Below are 18,472 nucleotides of genomic sequence, written 5' to 3' on the forward strand. Positions count from 1 at the left end.
CTCTCTTTCAGGGTTTTTATAGACACATTTCATTTAATTTTAGCATTTTTTCATACAAGTGTTATATCGTTACATGCACTGCTGTTTCAGAGCACCCAATTAGATCTAATCCAATATCTAAGCAAACCAATTTTTCTAGCTATGGCACCAACAAGCACTGCCCCAATTTTATGACAACGGTATCTCCGAAGCTCATAACTCTCTAAGGGAAGAAATTCTTCTTACTCTAAGTTTCAAATGGACCCCTCATTTCTTCTGAGATTCTTTCCTCTAGTCTCCAATTCTTCCAACAGAGAAAGTATTGTTTTAGAATTTTCTCCGTTTTCTCCCTACTTGGCATGCATGTTTCCATAAAACTGCATCGCTTTTTTCTAAAGTGAGTAAATTCCCATTTTTCATATCCAGGATCATTCCACCTTTAATGGAATAATAATCTTTCCATAAATAGAGGATCAAAACTGCTTAAACTACCACTTTGTTGATGCCATGTATAGTTGTATATTCAATCATGGCTGGAGGATAATCCCTAATGCATGCCAGTCAAGTTACGACCATTGAGAACAGGATGTACTCTCCTAATGATGATTATAATAACTCAAATTAGACAGCAAACATGTCAATAGGAGTAGTTTAACTCCTTCCACCTGCAAAATCAAGGTAGGGAAAAGGAGCTAAAATGGAGGTAGCACACTTATTGCCGATTTTAGGATGAGCTGGTATCCACTACATTATTAACCTTGAGAAATCGCTGTAAGCTGATATTGATAACATCTCAATAGCATTTTAAATATTTACAAGCAAGGAGTCTGTGGTACAAATTAGCTTTTCTGTTGCATCAGCAAGATTGCTAGGCATAATGTCTAAATATATTTTGGTAGTTGACTCTACAAGGATAATATTAACTGCTGCTACACCAGTTTCCCTCCAACCTGTAAATGCGCCTCTGTTCCTTGGAACTAACAGCAGATTTGGATTACTATTTTGCACCTGAACTGTGGAAATTGTGTGAGAGAGATCTGGCCTATAAAAGGCTTTTTCTTCCTTGAGGTTAGCAGTGAGTGAACTGGATTGCCCTGAGTAAGTTCTATCCCAGTGCATGTGTTGGTCCACTGTCAGTGGACCCGGTCAAGTATTATCTGGTATTCAGTGTACAAGCACATTGCTTAGAAACATACATTGATAAAGTGAGGCAAATTTAAAGATATAGATTAATCCATCAGGAAAGGACAAAGGTCTTTCAGCCTTAACTTGCTCCTGCAGCATTTTCAAGCTTGCATCACAGAAGACCAAAAAATGGACACAAGACAAAGAAGGAATATTCAGTTTGTCAGGAGCAGATATTTTGTTGATTTACCAAATATTAAGTGTAAACAATTCCTTACATAGGTTCCTGCAGGACCTACGATCTGTTAACTTGTGATTAATTATCAAAATCAGATTTGTTTTTTCAACACACGTGATAGAAAATAGAGGCAAAACCATTAATCATGGCCAAAACTAATTACCTTTGAGAAATTGATGCAAGCTGATACTGAAAACATCTCAATGGCATTTTAAATATTTACAAGCAAGGAGGCTGTGCTAGAAATTAGTTTACTAATTCTCATTTGCTATGAGTGAGTGTAATGGCCCTTCTTTACATTTGCTAAGGTAGTGCAATACAGATTATTATGTAAAATAAAAAAATCATACTGCCAGAGATGTCATTGGTCTAGTTGGAAAATTAGCTGGTTATCAGGAAAACAAGAGTGGTTGTAAATGGGTCTTCTTCTCCTTGGCACGATTTAGCGAGTGCTGCGCCACACAGTCAGTGCACAGACTTCAACATTGCACAACCATTTCACAGGTAAATTGGGTAAAGACATTAAGGCTTAGTTGGTAAATTTGCTGGTGATTCAAAGATGGGAAGGAAGTTAAGTTATGAAAAAATATAAGGATGCCATTATGGGATTTAGATAGTCTAGAAAAAAACCTGGAAAAAAAATCTAGCAAATGGAATTTAATCCGGAAAAACTGAAATTGTCTATCTTGGTTGGAAGAATGAAAAAAATATATTATGTAGGTGGTAAGAAACTGCAGAACTTTAAGATGCGGAGGGATTTAGGTTTTCTAATGCTTGACTTGCAAAATGCTAATATGCAGCTACAACAAATAAATAAGCTTGCCAATTTTCCTAATCATCATTAGGGAATTGAATAAAAACACAGTATGCTGATACTTCAGTTATTTATGGTGTTGTTGAGAATACAGCTGGTAGAACTTCCACAGTATTGTTCTCCTTATTCAAGGACTCGTGTTAGTTCACTGAAGACTGCTTAGAGAAGAATACCAGACTAATGTAAAGAGCTTGTCTTATGAACATACGTTAGACAAGCTAGGCTTGTAACCACTGGAGTTTAGAGTGAGAGGTACCAATTCAAACATAAAAATTCTGAGAGTTTTTGACAGGGTGGATAGAGATGTTCTTCTTGTTGAAGAATGTAGGTGTAATTGATTAAAAGTAAGATTCAGCCGCTGGAACAATTTTTGCCTTGCCTTGGTCTTAGATCTCATTCACTTAAGATCAAGGGAAGACAAACTTTGTTCTGAGGTTCTAAGCCTTTTAAATTCTCTTCCTCAAAGCACAGCAGAATCAGAGTCTTTGGGCTTCTTAAAGGTAAAGGTAAATAAACACTTGATAAAGAAGTGGATAAAAGCTCAATGTGAACAAATATTAAAACAGAACTGAGGTTACAGATAAATCAGTCACATTCTTATTAAATCGTGGAGCAAGTTGGAAAGGCTGAATGACCTACTCCTGTTTCCTCATTCCTTCATTTGCCTGCTAATAACCAGGGCAGGAGCAGTGCTGCAATGGGTTGTTACTGTTTTCAAATCATCAGCTAGTAAAGTAGCAATTTAATTAAAATTTGATTGCTTTAATTCAATTGATGTGCAAACCTATTGAGGGAAATAGTTCAGTTCACTAATTTGCCTAGTTTGTAACAATTTGTAATAGTTGCATGAGAATGTGAAAAGTACCTGCAATTTAACAGAAAACTTACTTTCGAAAGACTTGACAATTATTAAATCAATAACAAGACCCTTTTAATTAAACCCTTGTAAACATTACGCAGTTATAATCCTGATAACATTTAAAGAAGTGGGCAGGGAAATTCCATCCAGCCGCAATGCAGAAAAGTAATAAACAGCAGGCTAATTGGAATGTAACATCTGTGAAGTAAGCGGCCTTATTTTCTACTATTGATACTAATGGTGCACTGCTATGTGCAATTAAGTCAGAGCTATCTGCAACTTCATCACCTTCTCCTTCTCTTCCGTGACTAACAGCAAAATAGCAAACCATTGCTTCTATGCAGAGATTCTTTGAGTATGACAGATTGTTAGCCTGGATCACCACCTCTTTGCGAAAATCAACATATGTAATTGAGGGTGTGAGATAATAGTATTACAAATCCACTCCTCTGACTCATAGAGGAGGCCATATAAAAAAACACACACACTCACACTCACACTCACACTCTAACTAAGTGCAAGCAGCTGAGACACAATAAATGAACCACTATCTGCCATTTAAGAATAGTTAGTGGTTTAGAGTTTTATACCTGGGTTACCAAATAATAACATTTTATTAGATTTTAAACAGAGAATTGATTTGATGTGGAAGGTAATCATCATGCCTCAACCTACAGTTTAACAAGCAGATTTACAAGCCATTGGATAACAAATTACCAAAAATTAACAGTGGAACTAGCGACGTCACAGTAAAGTTTGATATGACTGGAATGAATTCAAGTTATTTTCCAATGTCACAGAAATTCACCAGAAAGTTCCGTTGTATCTACCTTTGCTTATTGTGATATCTTCATTTCAATTATCGTTAAGAAACCTAACATGTCAGATTTTTGCTTTGTTTCAACCAATGACAAATAATTAATCTTATTCTGAACATGGTGCCAGTTTCGAAAAGCAACGTTTCCCCCTTTGTAACCTCTGAGGGGATAGCCATTAATATCAAAATATACTCCATCACCCCGTAATTCCTTGTAGTGGATATTCTTTGTCTCCAAGTGAACTAATGTTTTCAAACTAAGAGATCTGATCTTCCTCCATTTTACTCATCTGCCACCTTCTCTGGTACCAAATAAACTTACTGCCATTCACATCCAATTATATTATGGACTGCCTCACTTTTATATTTCCATACTTATACTCTTAACTCTTCAGCAAGCAGGTCAAGTCGAGTTCTTCTGTAATACTAATCTAAGCTACTTCAGACCTCTTCGAGGTATTTTAAGTTCCAAATTAACCTACCATATTAGTATAACAAGAACCCAGATTAAGCAATTTTCTTTCACTTTCAAATACGTTTAGAAGTAGTTAAATGCTCACAAGAACAATTTTCTAGAAATAAACAGAATCAGTTAAAAGTTTTAATTCAAAATTTGATATTATGCATATCAAAATGGAAAGAATCACAACATGAAATCTGCACATATGAAGGAACGGGGTAAGTATTATCTACTTCCAAGGAGATGAGCATGAAGTTGGCACTGTGAAGTTTATGAAACACTCTTCCCATATTTTATTTCTTTCTCCTTCTCATCCCATTTATGCAGCTACTTTAGTTGTTTTTTTTAACTTTGCTGATCTATCATATAAGACGAAATGAAGAAATGCACCAGAAAAAGGCCAATAACATCATGAACATCCCATCCACCTTGCTCACGGACTGTTTGCCGCACTCCCATCAGGGAAGAAGAGGCTGCGCAGCATCCACACCAGGACCACCGTCTCCCCTGGACTTCCCTTCACTCACATTAAATGTATGTTCAAAGTTCAAAGTAACTTTATTACCAAAGTACATGGTGTGTATATCCCTATATACAACCCTGAGATTCATTTTCTTCTAGGCATACTCAATAAATTCACAGAATAATAACCATAACAGAAGCAATGATGCAGCCAGTAATATACTCTCCACTACATATCGATGGGCCGAATGGCCTATTTCTGCTCCTATATCTTCTGGTCTTAGAAATTTGTCAATGTTTTTGCTATCATGCACCTATTGATTCAGTCCTCTGGTACTGGCTATTGTTGGCCTGGGAATAATGTCACCCGAGCATGACAATTGATTCCACATCTGCAGGTTAAGTCCATCTTTCATACCTCCATTTTCCCTCCCCACTATACCCACACTCAAATATTGCATTAACACCCTTACCTCTACTTCTGATTTATCACATCACTGACCCAACAGCCAAAGGACTGGACCTCAATTTCCTCCCCCCACACAGCAAAACATTCAATTGTCTAAGCCAGGACTTCCCACACGTTTTTATGCCATGGACTCCTGCCACTAACCAAGGGTCTATTGAGCCCTTGTTGGGAACCCCTGGTCTAGGCCAATGGCACCTCCAACCATGCCCTGGGTTCCAAATTGCTCATAACTCTTTATCTATCTATTGACCCGGGAGTGTCGGGCACAGGCAATGAAGGGAGTGTCAATCACAAAAATGCATAATGCACAATCATTTGCAGGCCTGAAAGCATAACTGAAGTTTATAGTGGATGGAGTAGAGGGAGGAACAATCAAAATATCATCTGGCTTAGCCTCTTTAATGCACTGGAGTTTCTAGGCTAATATCTTACACTTACAAGAGCTATAAATCATACAGAAGTCAGAGCTCTGCATAATCATAAGGTTTTCTTTAATATGCATGGCAGGGATAATCATACCTCATGCATAATTACAGATTATTCACTCAAACTCTTATCTTGCTTCAGTGGCTGGAAAAAAAAACCCAAAAATATATTACTCTCAAATGTAAAAGACAGACATACTTAATTTAAAATGATTAAGCATGTAAGGTAATAAAGATTTATTATGATAACTAAGAGAAACAAATTACAAGGTCCCTAAATATTCTGTCTCACAGTTAGCTGGTTCATAACTAGAAAGCTACACTTGCTGAGAGGCAAGTGCAGATCAGCAACAGAAGGTCAGGCAGGAGTCCACTCTCACATGATGGAAAAGTACTTTCCTTGGACATCTTTAATTCATGGAAAAGCCAATGCCTTTGCTTTCCCACCTTCCAAAAGCTTATGGCAGCTAGGAATGTGGGGAAAAAAGAGCTTTTCAAAAATAAACAATATTTGTTTTAAATATTTAAAATTACTTTTAAGCAATTAGAACATTAATAGAAATTAATTGAAAAATATGCAACTTCCCTTATTCATGAATCCCCACATGATCAATGAACACACTTTAAGATTAATCCACCCATGGATTCCTTTTGGTTTATTTTATGGTGGGTGGGGCTGCCAACACCAGTATTTATTGGCCCTGCCTATTTTTCCTCAGTAGGTGGGTGGCAAACCACCTTCTATTGGATTCCTTCCACGGTAGGTGTCGCCACAGTGGAGTTCAGGATAAAATTCCAGGATTTAGTTCCTGGTATGATGAAGAAATGACAATGGATTTCCAAGTCAAGAGAGTGTGTAACTATGGCAAAATAGAATATCCAGTGTCCAATTTAAAACTGGTTGTCTGTATGATTTAGATTGAAATTCCCAAGAATATAAAAGCTGACAAATAGGAGAGAGAAACAGGCCAGCCCATCACCAGAAAAGCACATCTACAAGAAAGCAGCATCTATCTTCAAAGACCCCCACCACCCAGGCCATGCTCTCTCCTAACTGCTGCTGTCATGAAGGAGGTACACGAGCTTTAGGTGTTACATCACCAAATTCAGGAACAGTTATAATCCTTCAACCATCAGGCTCCTGAACCAACACTGAACTGATTCTGCAACCCGTGGACTCTATAATTCATGTTCCTAATATTATTTATCTATTTAATTATTACTATTTTGTATTTGTATGGTATGTCTTTTGCACTTCATTGTCAGACTTTCTGTGTAGTTTTTCATTGATTCTGTTGTAGTTCTTTGTTATACTGTGAATGTCTACAAGAAAATGAATCCCAGGGTAGTATATAGTGACATATATGTACTTTTCCAGATAAAAATGTACTTTGAACCTTTAAACTCATTCTAAAGTAAGCAACAAAAGAGCTTGTAGCAACTGATCATTTAATAATACAGTTCACACCAAGCAGAGATGCTCTACACCACATGGTGACCAGGATTACAAGTTTGGAGTGTGACTGGCTGAGACAAATAACAGGAGGCCTCTGGTTTCTTTAATAATATTGTGACATAGGAGACATATCATGCTGTAGTACTTTCTTAACCCCTGCTTGATGGCTCTCATTATTCACAAGACCAACATTACTCCTGGACTTCCCCACCCTCCCACCACCACCCCAACCAACCTATTAAATGGTCAGTGTGCATAGTGGGGCTGAGCCTCACCCAGTGTTGGGCCTGTACTCTTATCTTACGAGAAACTGATTGCCTCATGCATTCAGCAGACTTGCTGCATTCACTCACTGTCGGTGATGCCTGGACTAGTGGGAAGGGCTATCTGCAGCTAATAGCTCTTGGCACTGGTCTGCTCAGCTCGTCAAGGATGTCAGCAGTGCAGTCAGATTCTCTGCTGAATGGCAAAGGCCATATCTGGAGATTGACAAATGGACACATGTGAGCATCTGCAGGTTTTCAAGCAACGTTTGATAGAAATGCCTGTCAGTATTTTCAGCCTCACAGGATAAATACAAGTTGTCCAATGGAAGATCTATCCATGGGGATGGAGACATAACCAAATGGTGTCCTGTCTACCACAATCACTGCCCTCGTTCTTAGGGTACATTGGTACTGTAGCAAACTGCATGACCCTTTACAGTTTGGGTCATCAGAGTTCCTCAGTTGCAACATCATCCCCATGGAATGTGTGGGTTTTCTCTGGGTGCTCTGGTTTCCTCCCACAGTCCAAAGACATACTGGTTGGTAGGTTAATTGGTCATTGTACATTGTCCCATGGCTAGGCTAGGGTTAAATTGGGGTTGCTGGGTGGCACCGCTTGATGGGTCATATCTCATGGTAGTGTATGAAACATATACATATTTTGATAATAATTTTACTTTGAACTTTGAATTGGGGAATTTACCAACACTCCTAATGTGCCTTAGAGCAATTATGCCTGTTCTGGCATGATTGATCTTCTACCTCAGCATCACTTTTATGCATTAATCCTATATTGCTGGATTTCTTAAGAGTTACAGACATAGAGCAGTACATTGCTCTACTGTCCACTGTCTGCACCAACCACCCATTTTTATACTAATCCAACCCTAACCTATTTTGTCCTCCCCACAATCAGATCAAGTTGCCCCTAAACTCTACACTTACCTACACACTCAAGGTAATTTTACTGTCATTGATTAGCTGACCCTCCTACACATTTTTGGGATGCAAGAAGAAACTGGAGAAACCACAGTAGTCACATACAGTCACAGGAAGAACATGCAAACTCTATCAGGACTGAAACTGGGTCACTGGAAGAGTGTGGTCGCAGATCTACCGGATGCACCAATGTGCTGCCCAAATAATATGGGGAAAATATCAAAAAATTCTAAAAATGTTAGGCCCAGGATTCGAGTCAAGATGGAATTCCACAGCAAACAGTAGTAGGTAGCAAGAATTATATACAATGATTAACAGCAGTTTATGTGCTGAATTTAGACTACTGAGATACCTGCAAAAAATTATCCAAGCAGCAAATAGTTTTATGTAAAGTAAAATATAAAATAGTATAAGCTATTAAATATTGGAAATCATATCCAAAGTTTTGCAATTGTATCTTAAGTGTCTCAGCTAAAAGAAAAATCTGTAATGTAACAAGGATTGATTATCATGCAATACAAAAGCAATAAAATTCAAAACCTACACAATCAGAAGAACAGGTGTTAACAGGGCAAGTATGTAACAAGTTCCTAACAGTCTTATGAATTTATTCTGTCCTTTGAAAGGAAAGAAATATATATTTCCCTTTCTACATATGTGAATCCAAGATAACACTGCCTACAATGTGCCATTAAAGTGTTACTTCATGAGGAAAGAAATCATGATGCTGCATAATATCCAACATTATTCGGTTTTAAAATTGTACACATATGGTCTATCACAAAGCAGTCAGCCATTCACTGCATTAGAAATGTACTAAGAACAATCGCGGGTTAATTCTGTTGAAGGAGACCTTAAGGTTACGGTTATAAACAAGAGATTCTGCAGATGCTGGAAATCCAAAGCAAGACACAAAAAATGCTGGAGGAACTCAGCAGTTCAGGCAGCTTCTACGGAAATGAGTGAACAGTCGATGTTTCAGGCAAGACCTTTCTTCAAGGGTCCCTTCTTCAGGAGTTTCAAATTAAAAGCCTGAATATTGCATAGAACTTTAAGGTATACAGAACAGAAATGAGTCGTTCTATCCAACTGGTCCAGGGTGGTGTTTGTTGCACACACTTTCCTTCATTTCTTCTCATCTAATCTAACATAGTCTCTTGTCCTTCATGTGCTTGCATAATCTCCCCTTGAATTAACCTGTGATATGTTTCAACCAATTGCTATGGTAGTGTTGGATGGTACAAAACTTCCTACAACTGAATGAAGGCAAGCCTGAAGTTGTCCTATTTGGCCCCCTTGACTCCATCAAAGTGATTACCAACAGTCTTGGTAACCTGGCCACCCTTGTCAAACCCCATGTCAAAAACCTTGGTGTGATATTTGATTCCGCCTTTAACTTTGACAAGCGAGTCAATGCAGTGGTAAAGGCCAGTTTTTTCCAGCTTCGTACTATTGCCAAAATCAAGTTGTTTCTCTCTTTCAAAGATCTCGAGAAAGTCATCCACGTCCTTCTATCCTCCCGCTTGGACTACTCCAACTCCCTGTATACTGGGATTAGTCAGTCGTCCCTGTCCCGTCTGCAACTGGTCCAGAATGCCGCAGCCAGGCTCCTGACAGGTGCCCGGAAGAGGGACCATATTACTTCTATCCTGGCCTCTCTCCACTGGCTGCCAGTATGGTTTAGAATTGATTTTAAGGTTCTCTTGTTTGTTTATAAAGCCCTAAATGGGCTGACCCTCTCCTATATCACAGACCTTCTAACCCCTTATTCAACTTCCAGGTCTGTTAGGTCGGCTGACTTGGGGCTCCTGGCTGTTCCATGATCTAAATTTAAGTTCAGGGGTGACCGCGCCTTTGCTGTTGTAGCCCCTAGACTGTGGAACAGCATTCCCCTCCCTATCAGATCTGCCCCCTCCATTGACTCTTTTAAGTCCAGGTTCAAAACTTACCTTTATTCACTAGCGTTTGAATCTTCCTGATGTGGCTGATTTTTGGCTTGTGCCTAGGCTCATGAGTTGTTTATTTTGTGCATATAAGCTGTGTGTGCCTTGTTGTTTATATCTGTTTCTTGTATTTGTGATTTTTAGCTACCTGTTATGGTTTGTACAGCACTTTGGTCAACATGGGTTGTTTTTAAATGTGCTTTATAAATAAATTTGACTTGACTTGACTTGACTATTGAATTCCACGTTCTCACCACACTTTATGTAAAGACGTTTCTTTTGAATGATCTATAGGACTCACTGGTGATTATCTTATAAAGCTAGCAACTATTCATGCTCTTCCCCACAAGTGATCCATTCTCTTTGGGTCCACTACCTAAGAATCAGAGACTTCATTCTTTCCTGATGTTCATACCTCCTATTTTCAAATTATCCTTGTAAGATTTCTCTGAACCCCCCTGCATTGGTTCCATTTTTTTATTATATTGTATGGGGAGTATTTCAAATCTAAATCAACTGTTCAATATGATTAGCATAAGTTCCCATTTAAATTCTGTCCCTTTAGAAATAAACCTCTGGTGTTTATTACACTGTCTAGTAACTTGCTAATCAGTGTACAACTTTTAGTGATTAGTGTATTCATATTAAGTTCCCTTTGATTCTACGCCTACCTAGACATGTGCCTTCCAGATAAAAAGTGGCCTTGATTCTTGCCAATATGCATTTGCTCATACATGTCACCACTGAACTTTGTTTGCTAATCATTTGTCCATTTGTTAATGTATCAGAGTCTGGTATGGAGCCTCCAATATACAGAATCATAAGAGGGTTATATCTCAGTTAGTTCCATCATGGGCACAACCCTTCCCACCATCAAGAGGCAGCGATGTAGATACCATCATTTAAAACCCTCATCGTCTGGGGCATACACTCTTCTTATTGCTACCACCAGGAAGGTACAAGAGCCTAAAGACTCATTCTTAATAATTTAGGAATAGTTTGTTCCCCTCCACCATCAGATTTCTGTATGGTCCATAAACCCATGAACATTATTATTCCTTTTTTTTTTGATATTTATTTATTTTTTTAATTTATAGATTTTTGTCTTTGCACTGCACTGCTGCCACAAAACAACAAATTTCACGTCATATAATTCAGTGATTCTGATTGTATTCATCTCAGTATTATCTCCCCCACTCCCTGTATGGTATTATCCACAATGGAGACTGATCAAGGTGGTTTTCTCACCTCTCAGTCCGGTGGCTGTTAGCCAGGGGCTAACGAGCTGCATCTCTGGAGTCTGAACAAAGAATGAAAATTGTGAACAGCTGTAGTGCCTTCAGCTCCTCATTCATTAATTATGAGGTATGCTACTGAAGGTTTTTTTTAAAAACAAAAACTGAATTATGATTGTCTACCCTCTTTGATAACTCATCAAAAATCAATAAATATGGCCACTCTTCCTGAAATCCATGTACATAACTCGTTATTATACTTTCCATTTCTGTATGTTCTTCTGTTCTCTCCCTTAGTGGAGATGATATTATTTTACCTCCACCGATGTGAAGTTGACTGGTCTATAATTCCCTGGACATGTTCCATGCTCATTGTTTAACAATATCACAGCAACAGTCTGTCAGTTTACTTATTTTTAAACAAATTATGAAGCATATTTAGTAATATCTCTGCTATTCCTTACTTAGATTCTTTTAAAATATGTCAGTGCAATGTCTCAATTCAGAGTTTTATTCTCTTTGTGTTTCATTAGCTTATTTAACAGAACACTTATTTCAATCTTAATTACACTAATGGCATTATTTCTCTCATTAGCCAACATCTCCATAGTAAATAACAAAGCAAAATAATGAGTTACTATTTCTGTTACCTCTGTCCTCTGTGTTATTGCCCTGTCTGTTCAGCAATAGCCCTGTTTACATTCCACCACTTTTTATTGATGGTTCGTAATTACTTTAGTATTTTGTTTATATTCTTTGATAATTTAACTTCATATTTCCTCTCCTCTTGCCTCCTTGACTTCTTTGTTAAAGTCTTTATTTTTCCCACCTTTTATGATGATATAAAACCATACTACAATGTAACAGAATTCCTGAGGTTACCACTACTTATAGTGATCATTACAACTGAAAAATCCAGCATCATTTATTTTTTCTCTAAAACAAGGTGAATGCAGAAGTACTTGCTTTCAATTTTTGTATCCTAACTTATCTATTCTAGGAAGTAGTTTCTCGTTCCTCTTCTGTAGTTCGAACATTTCCTGAAAAGTGGACATCATCATATTGCTTGGTGGTTTTCTAACTTTATTTATTAGTATTATGAGAATCCTGAAATAAAGGTAAATATTTACAGGGCCTTATTAGAAGATGTAATGGTCAGTGTGATGTCAACTGGAGTAAACAATTTTTGCTTTCAAAACCAAACCACCCTATCACAAACTGAAGCAGAGTGTTTACTCCTACGCAATTATTATGGAAGTTTACATTTATGTTCTTTTACGTAAAGAATGTATGATGAATCCAAATTACATCATCTGCAGGTGGTGTGTAGACTGCATTTACTGTATCCTTGAAGTATTTTTTCAGAAGTTTTATTTGTCTTTCCACCTTTGCTATGAGCTTTTACTTTAAAATTGACATAAGCAGCAGAGAGCCAACCTTTACACAAGTTGCTTTCCATGTGTTTTATTTTGCCTGACCAATTATGCTGTCAAACTGCAAGCCTAACATTTGTTTGCATTTTTGGATTTTGCTAAAAGATTCAGAAAACTAAAGGAAGGAGTTAAGAAACATTGTTCTAATATGTGGGAACGTAGGTATAGGAGCCATGCATCTGTTCTCTATTTACTTTGTATTCTGTGTTGTGTGTTTATTATGTTAATTAGTCACATGAGTGTGGCATGGTAAATGTGAAGGGAATAAATTATGTATTCTTGCTTATTTTGTGGCAGTTTGTAGCTTAGAACTGGTGGAGGTCATATTTCTGCTGACCACTCAATATCGCTTCAAGATTATATGTTGGCAGATTCCTAATAAAGGATCGAATTAAGGAATTCGTGTCTTTGGAACAATCATTTCATTGGAGCTGAGGATGCATCATGCAAGTATAACAACTCCATGCCAATCACAGGCTAGTGGCAATTGTTTAGATTTTGGGTCAGTTTTTAGCCACTACAATAGTGTTGTTGTTATTTCATCTTTTCCAAGTAACACCTCAGAATAAGAATGGTTGTGGAATGGATCAATCATTTGACTCCATACTTGCTTACATTAGTAAAGTGTAAAAGACACAAAAGTGGGAAAATGGGTTGCAAATTGCCTAATTATTCCAATTTTTGTTTTTTTTGCAAAACATTAAGGGGTATAAATTTATCCTCTGGCCTTTTCACAGATTTTTGAGTGTAGTAATATCAGCACATTGAACCCTGTTCCTGATAGTTTCGTCAAATGGAACACTTAACACAGATAATAGATAACAATTTCTAGCTCTCTTTGCAAATTCACTTACCATCCACATTTGCTGTCTGTTACTAAAAAAAGGTTGAACAGGTGTGAAATGGCTTGTGTCGTTTCCAAACTTTCACAAGGACAGCAATCCAGCCTGCTTGACAGATTGCAGCGGTGAAAAGGTGAAAGAGGAAGGCATTCTTCACTGTCACTGGTGGTGTTATTCTTGCAGGATAAATTGATTTTAGTGCCACATGCAGACATGACATAGATATGCAACCAATTCCAAACAGACCTAGGTGTAGCTGCTCCCTCGTCATCACTCTGATACCAGTGTGCCAGAACCTGGAGGTATGCATGACAGTATAATCAGATTGGCCTGATGATCACACCTACCTTTCATCTTACATAATTTTAATCATAAAGGCTTATAAAAGAGTTGGTTTTGAAGTGCTGCCATCACTGAGCTGCACTAGACTTGCTGGCCTATAAGGATTCTTTGTTTAGATAAGTTGCAACATCCAAAGGTTATCCATCATTCAGGAGTAGCTTAGAACCTAGAATCCTTTATGAGTTTGGAAACTTGAGGAGATTCCCTTCAATCCATTAAAAAATAGCCAAGCTCTAGCAAGGTTAGAGCAGGTGAAACATTTGTGCTAGGCTTCAAATCTTATGTAACACCCTGGTAAAGATTTTACTACTAACATTGTAGGGTATTTCATGTAATGGTTTTCTGTAGAAGCAGTGTGTTCTGCTGGTAGTGTTTGGGTTACCATTAAAGGTAAGGGATGCTTAGGAATGGTGGTGGAACTGGGAGACTGTTCTAGAAAGTGCTGGGGGAGAGGTTTTCTGATAGACACTGAGGTGGGTCATGGTCTTTTTGGTTGGGAGATGGGGAGAAGAAGCTTGAGACAACCAGCCGTAGGATTTGATCCAGCGGGAATGCGCGACCTAATTGAGCCCAAGAGGAGGAATTCTACTGAGGATCAGTGAATAGAGTTGGCATTGTGAGTACATTGAACACAATGGCCTTGGGAAGATTTGAGCTCCAACCTGTGCACATTTCACTGTTTAACTATGATGACTCCTTTTGTTTTTTCCCCCTCTATTTTCTTTAATGACTGTTTGGTTAAGCTAACATTCATGAATACACTTTCTTTACAACTGTATGCAGTGTACGGTCTGCTATATCTTGTCGCTGGGCGATTGCATGGGAGAAGTTACACAGTATTCACACGAATCGGGGTTTGGGTGGGAGAGACATCCCAACCTCACGGGTTTGGTGGGACCCAGGTCATATCTACCCTAGACATACAGAGATTGATAAAGGTGGCCGCCTCACTTCTGACGCCAATGGCTGTTAGCCAGGGGCTAACAAGCTGCATCTCTGGAGACACCCAGTAAAAAGGGGTTTCACCTTGAACTTTAAAGAAAAATAAAACTTTCCTGATAGATTTAAGATGTATAAATGTAGAAAAGTTTATGATTCACCAACGACATATATACTCTCTAATTTTCTCAACCTTGGTGTGATCAAGGGAGCATCAAGGAGTTCTGGTAAGACTGGAATCTATGGGGATCAAACAACTACTGCATTGGCAGAAGTCATGCTTCACACAAAGCATTATTGTGATGGTTGGAGGTCAATTACACGAGCCCAGGACGTAACTGCAGCAGCTTATTCATCAATGACTACCCATCTGTATTAAGTCAAATAAAGGAAATGTTCACCGATGTTTGCAGAATGCTCAATTCCTTTGAAAGCTCTTGAATAAATAAAGCAGCCCACACGTTGCAACATGACCTAAGCAACAGTCAGGCATGGTCTTGTAAGTAACAATCATCATTGATGCCACACAAGTACTAGGCAATAAGCATCTCCAGAAAAGGGAATCTATGTGTCTATCCATAATATTCCATTGCGCTATCAATGCCAATCTTTCACCATTGACTCAATGGAACCAGCTAGTAAGACTCTGAAAACCTTGTGGTGAGTGATTCAACTACTGACATCCTAAAGCCTTTTCTCCATGTAGAAATAATAATAACAAGATGGAATATACTTCATTTGCCTGGATGAGTGCAGCTCCAGTGATATTGAAAAAAGATTGAGACCATCCAGGACCACCTGTGACCAGTGCTAGGACCCTTGCTGTTAGTGCCCTATGTTAATAATTTGGATCTAATTGTAGGAAGTATGATTAATAAGTTTGTGGATAGCAAGAAAGATTACAGCACAGGTAATAGATCAGACAGAAAGTTGGCTGGAATGATGGCAGATGGAATTTAATCAGAATCAGGTTTAATATCACTGGCAAATGTCATGAAATATATTGTTTTGCAGCAGTAGTACATAATAAAATAGCTATAAATTACAAGATGAAATATATATATATATATATATATATAAATAAAAAAGTAAATTAAATAAGTAGAGCAAAAACTAGTGGGGCAATGTACATGGGTAATCTGATTATGGAGGGAAAGAAGCTTTCCTAAAATGTTGAGTCTGTGTCTTCAGGCTCTTCTACCACCTCCTTGATGGTAGCAATCAGAAGAGGGCATGTCTTGGGTGAAGGGAGTCCTTAATGACAGATGCCGACTTTTTGACACATCACCTTTTCATGGTGTCCTTGATGCTGGGGAAGCTCGTGCTCATGATGGAGCTGGCTGAACTTGGAGCTTTTTCTGATTCTGTGTAGTAGCCCCTCCATACCAGATAGAGATGCAGCCAGTAAGAATATTCTCCATGGTACGTCTATAGAGATCTGCGAGACTCTTTAGTGACATACCAATTCTCCTCAAAGCCCCAATGAACTAGCTGCTGTTGAGCCTTCTTTGTAATTGCATCAGTATGTTGGGCTCAGGATGGATGTTCAGAGTTATTGACACTTGAACTGTTCATCCTTTCCACTGATAATTCCTCAATAAGGACTGGTGCGTGTTCCCTTGCAGTACACTTCCTGAAGTACACCATCAATTTCTTGGTCTTACTGATGTTGAGTGCAAGGTTGTTGAAGCAACACCACTCAACCAGCTGATCTATCTCACTCCTGTAAGCCTCCTCATCATAATCTGAAGTTCTGTCATGAATAATTGTGTCATCAGCAAATTTATAGATCGCAGTTGAGCTGTAGCTAGCTACATAGTCATGTGTGTGGAGAGTTTAGAGCAGTGGGCTGACCATACATCTTGAGGTGCACCAACGTTGATTGTCAGAGAGGATGAGATGTTATTTCCAATCTGTACTGACTGTGCTCTCCCAGTGAGGAAGTCAAGGATCCAAATGCAGAGGGAGGGACAGAGGCCCAGGTTTTGGAGCTTGTTGACTAGTACTGAAAATATAACAGTGTTGAACGCTGAGCTGTAATCAATAAACAAGAGCCCGACATTGGTTTTGCTACTGTCCAGGTGATCCAAGGCCAGTGAGATCTTGCTTAGGCAAGAGTTAATTCTTGCCATGACCAACCTCTCAAAGCACTTCATCACAGTAGTTGAGTGCAATTGGGCAATAGTCATTGAGAGAGCTCACTCTACTCTTTTTTGGCACTAGTATGATTGTCGCCCTTTTGAAGCAAGTGGGAACCTCCAACTGCAGCAGTGACAGATTGGCGATATCCTTGAACAGCAATGACAATGAATGGATACGCTTTGGGAGATTAAGGAGAGGATGAACATGTACGTTATATGATAGAATGTGAAGCAATATTGATGAATAGAGAGATCTTGGGAGTTTGAGTCCATAGTTTCCTGAAAGTGACAATGCAGGTTAAAAGAAAAAGGCGAAGGGGACAGATGACATGCTTGTTTTCATAGGCCAGGTTATAGAACATAAAAAAATTGGTTTATTGTGTAATGCCCTGGTTAAGATTCCTACTACTATGCTGTAGGTATTTCATTTTAGCAGTTTACTGCAAAAGTAGTATGCCGTGCTGGTAGATGTTATGGTTTAGAACAAAGGTGAGAAATGCTGCTGTTCAACTTAGGAATGTTGTGTCAGCCAATCAGGATGGTGGGATCAGGAGAAAGTTCTAGAGAGAGCGAGGTGGAGAGAGTTTTCTGAAGGACAGTAGTCTGGTTTGGGGTCTTCTGGAGGGAGCTTCAGAGCGGGACAGAAGGGCAGATGCCACAAAATGCTGTGGGAAGGAAATTCCCCAGTGTAAGAAGTGCTTTGTACAGAAGAATGGCTTCAAGGAGGAGGACCAATATTCCTGAGTGATCTAGTTGTTTTGAGATGGACTTCAAGGGAATTTCAGACTGTCGTGGGTGCTTTCACGCATACGGTGGTTTCAGCACCATAAGTAATGCTTATATCCAGCCCTGATTAAGACAAGCTCCAATGGTCATGTGCACATTTAGACTAGTCTAACTGTAATAGGCCCTTTTATTTTTTTTCTTCTTTCTTTTAATAACTGTTTGATAAAGCTGAGACTAGTAAATAAGCTTTCTTTATAATTCTATGTGGTGTACAATCTGTTATTTCTTGCTGACTAATAATTGTGTATGGGCAGTGTTTGCACAGCATTCGCTCAAATCGAGGTTTTCTTTAATCAGAGTATCACAACATTCTTCTTTGGTTGAGCCCCAAATCAGACCGACCGTCGTCGTATATTGTTTATGAAAGGTGGCCTTCTCACCACTGAGACACTTGAGAGTTAACTAATGAGCCGAGTTTGTACACGAGCCTGGTGAGAGGGTTGCATTACAAAACACAAAATGAACTGCTCTTGGAGTTTTACATGCAATTCTGGTCATGGTT

At 38.6% G+C, this 18,472-nt stretch overlaps 1 protein-coding gene across 1 annotated transcript in view; it reads right to left on the reverse strand.

Annotated features, from left to right (window-relative positions):
- Positions 1–18,472, reverse strand: part of LOC140200834 (pro-neuregulin-2, membrane-bound isoform-like) — a 137,939-nt gene that overhangs the window by 44,550 nt on the left and 74,917 nt on the right. The gene's annotated exons all lie outside the window — the stretch shown is intronic.

The sequence above is a fragment of the Mobula birostris genome, chromosome 7 (assembly GCF_030028105.1).
Source record: "Mobula birostris isolate sMobBir1 chromosome 7, sMobBir1.hap1, whole genome shotgun sequence".
Classification (NCBI taxonomy): domain Eukaryota; kingdom Metazoa; phylum Chordata; class Chondrichthyes; order Myliobatiformes; family Myliobatidae; genus Mobula; species Mobula birostris.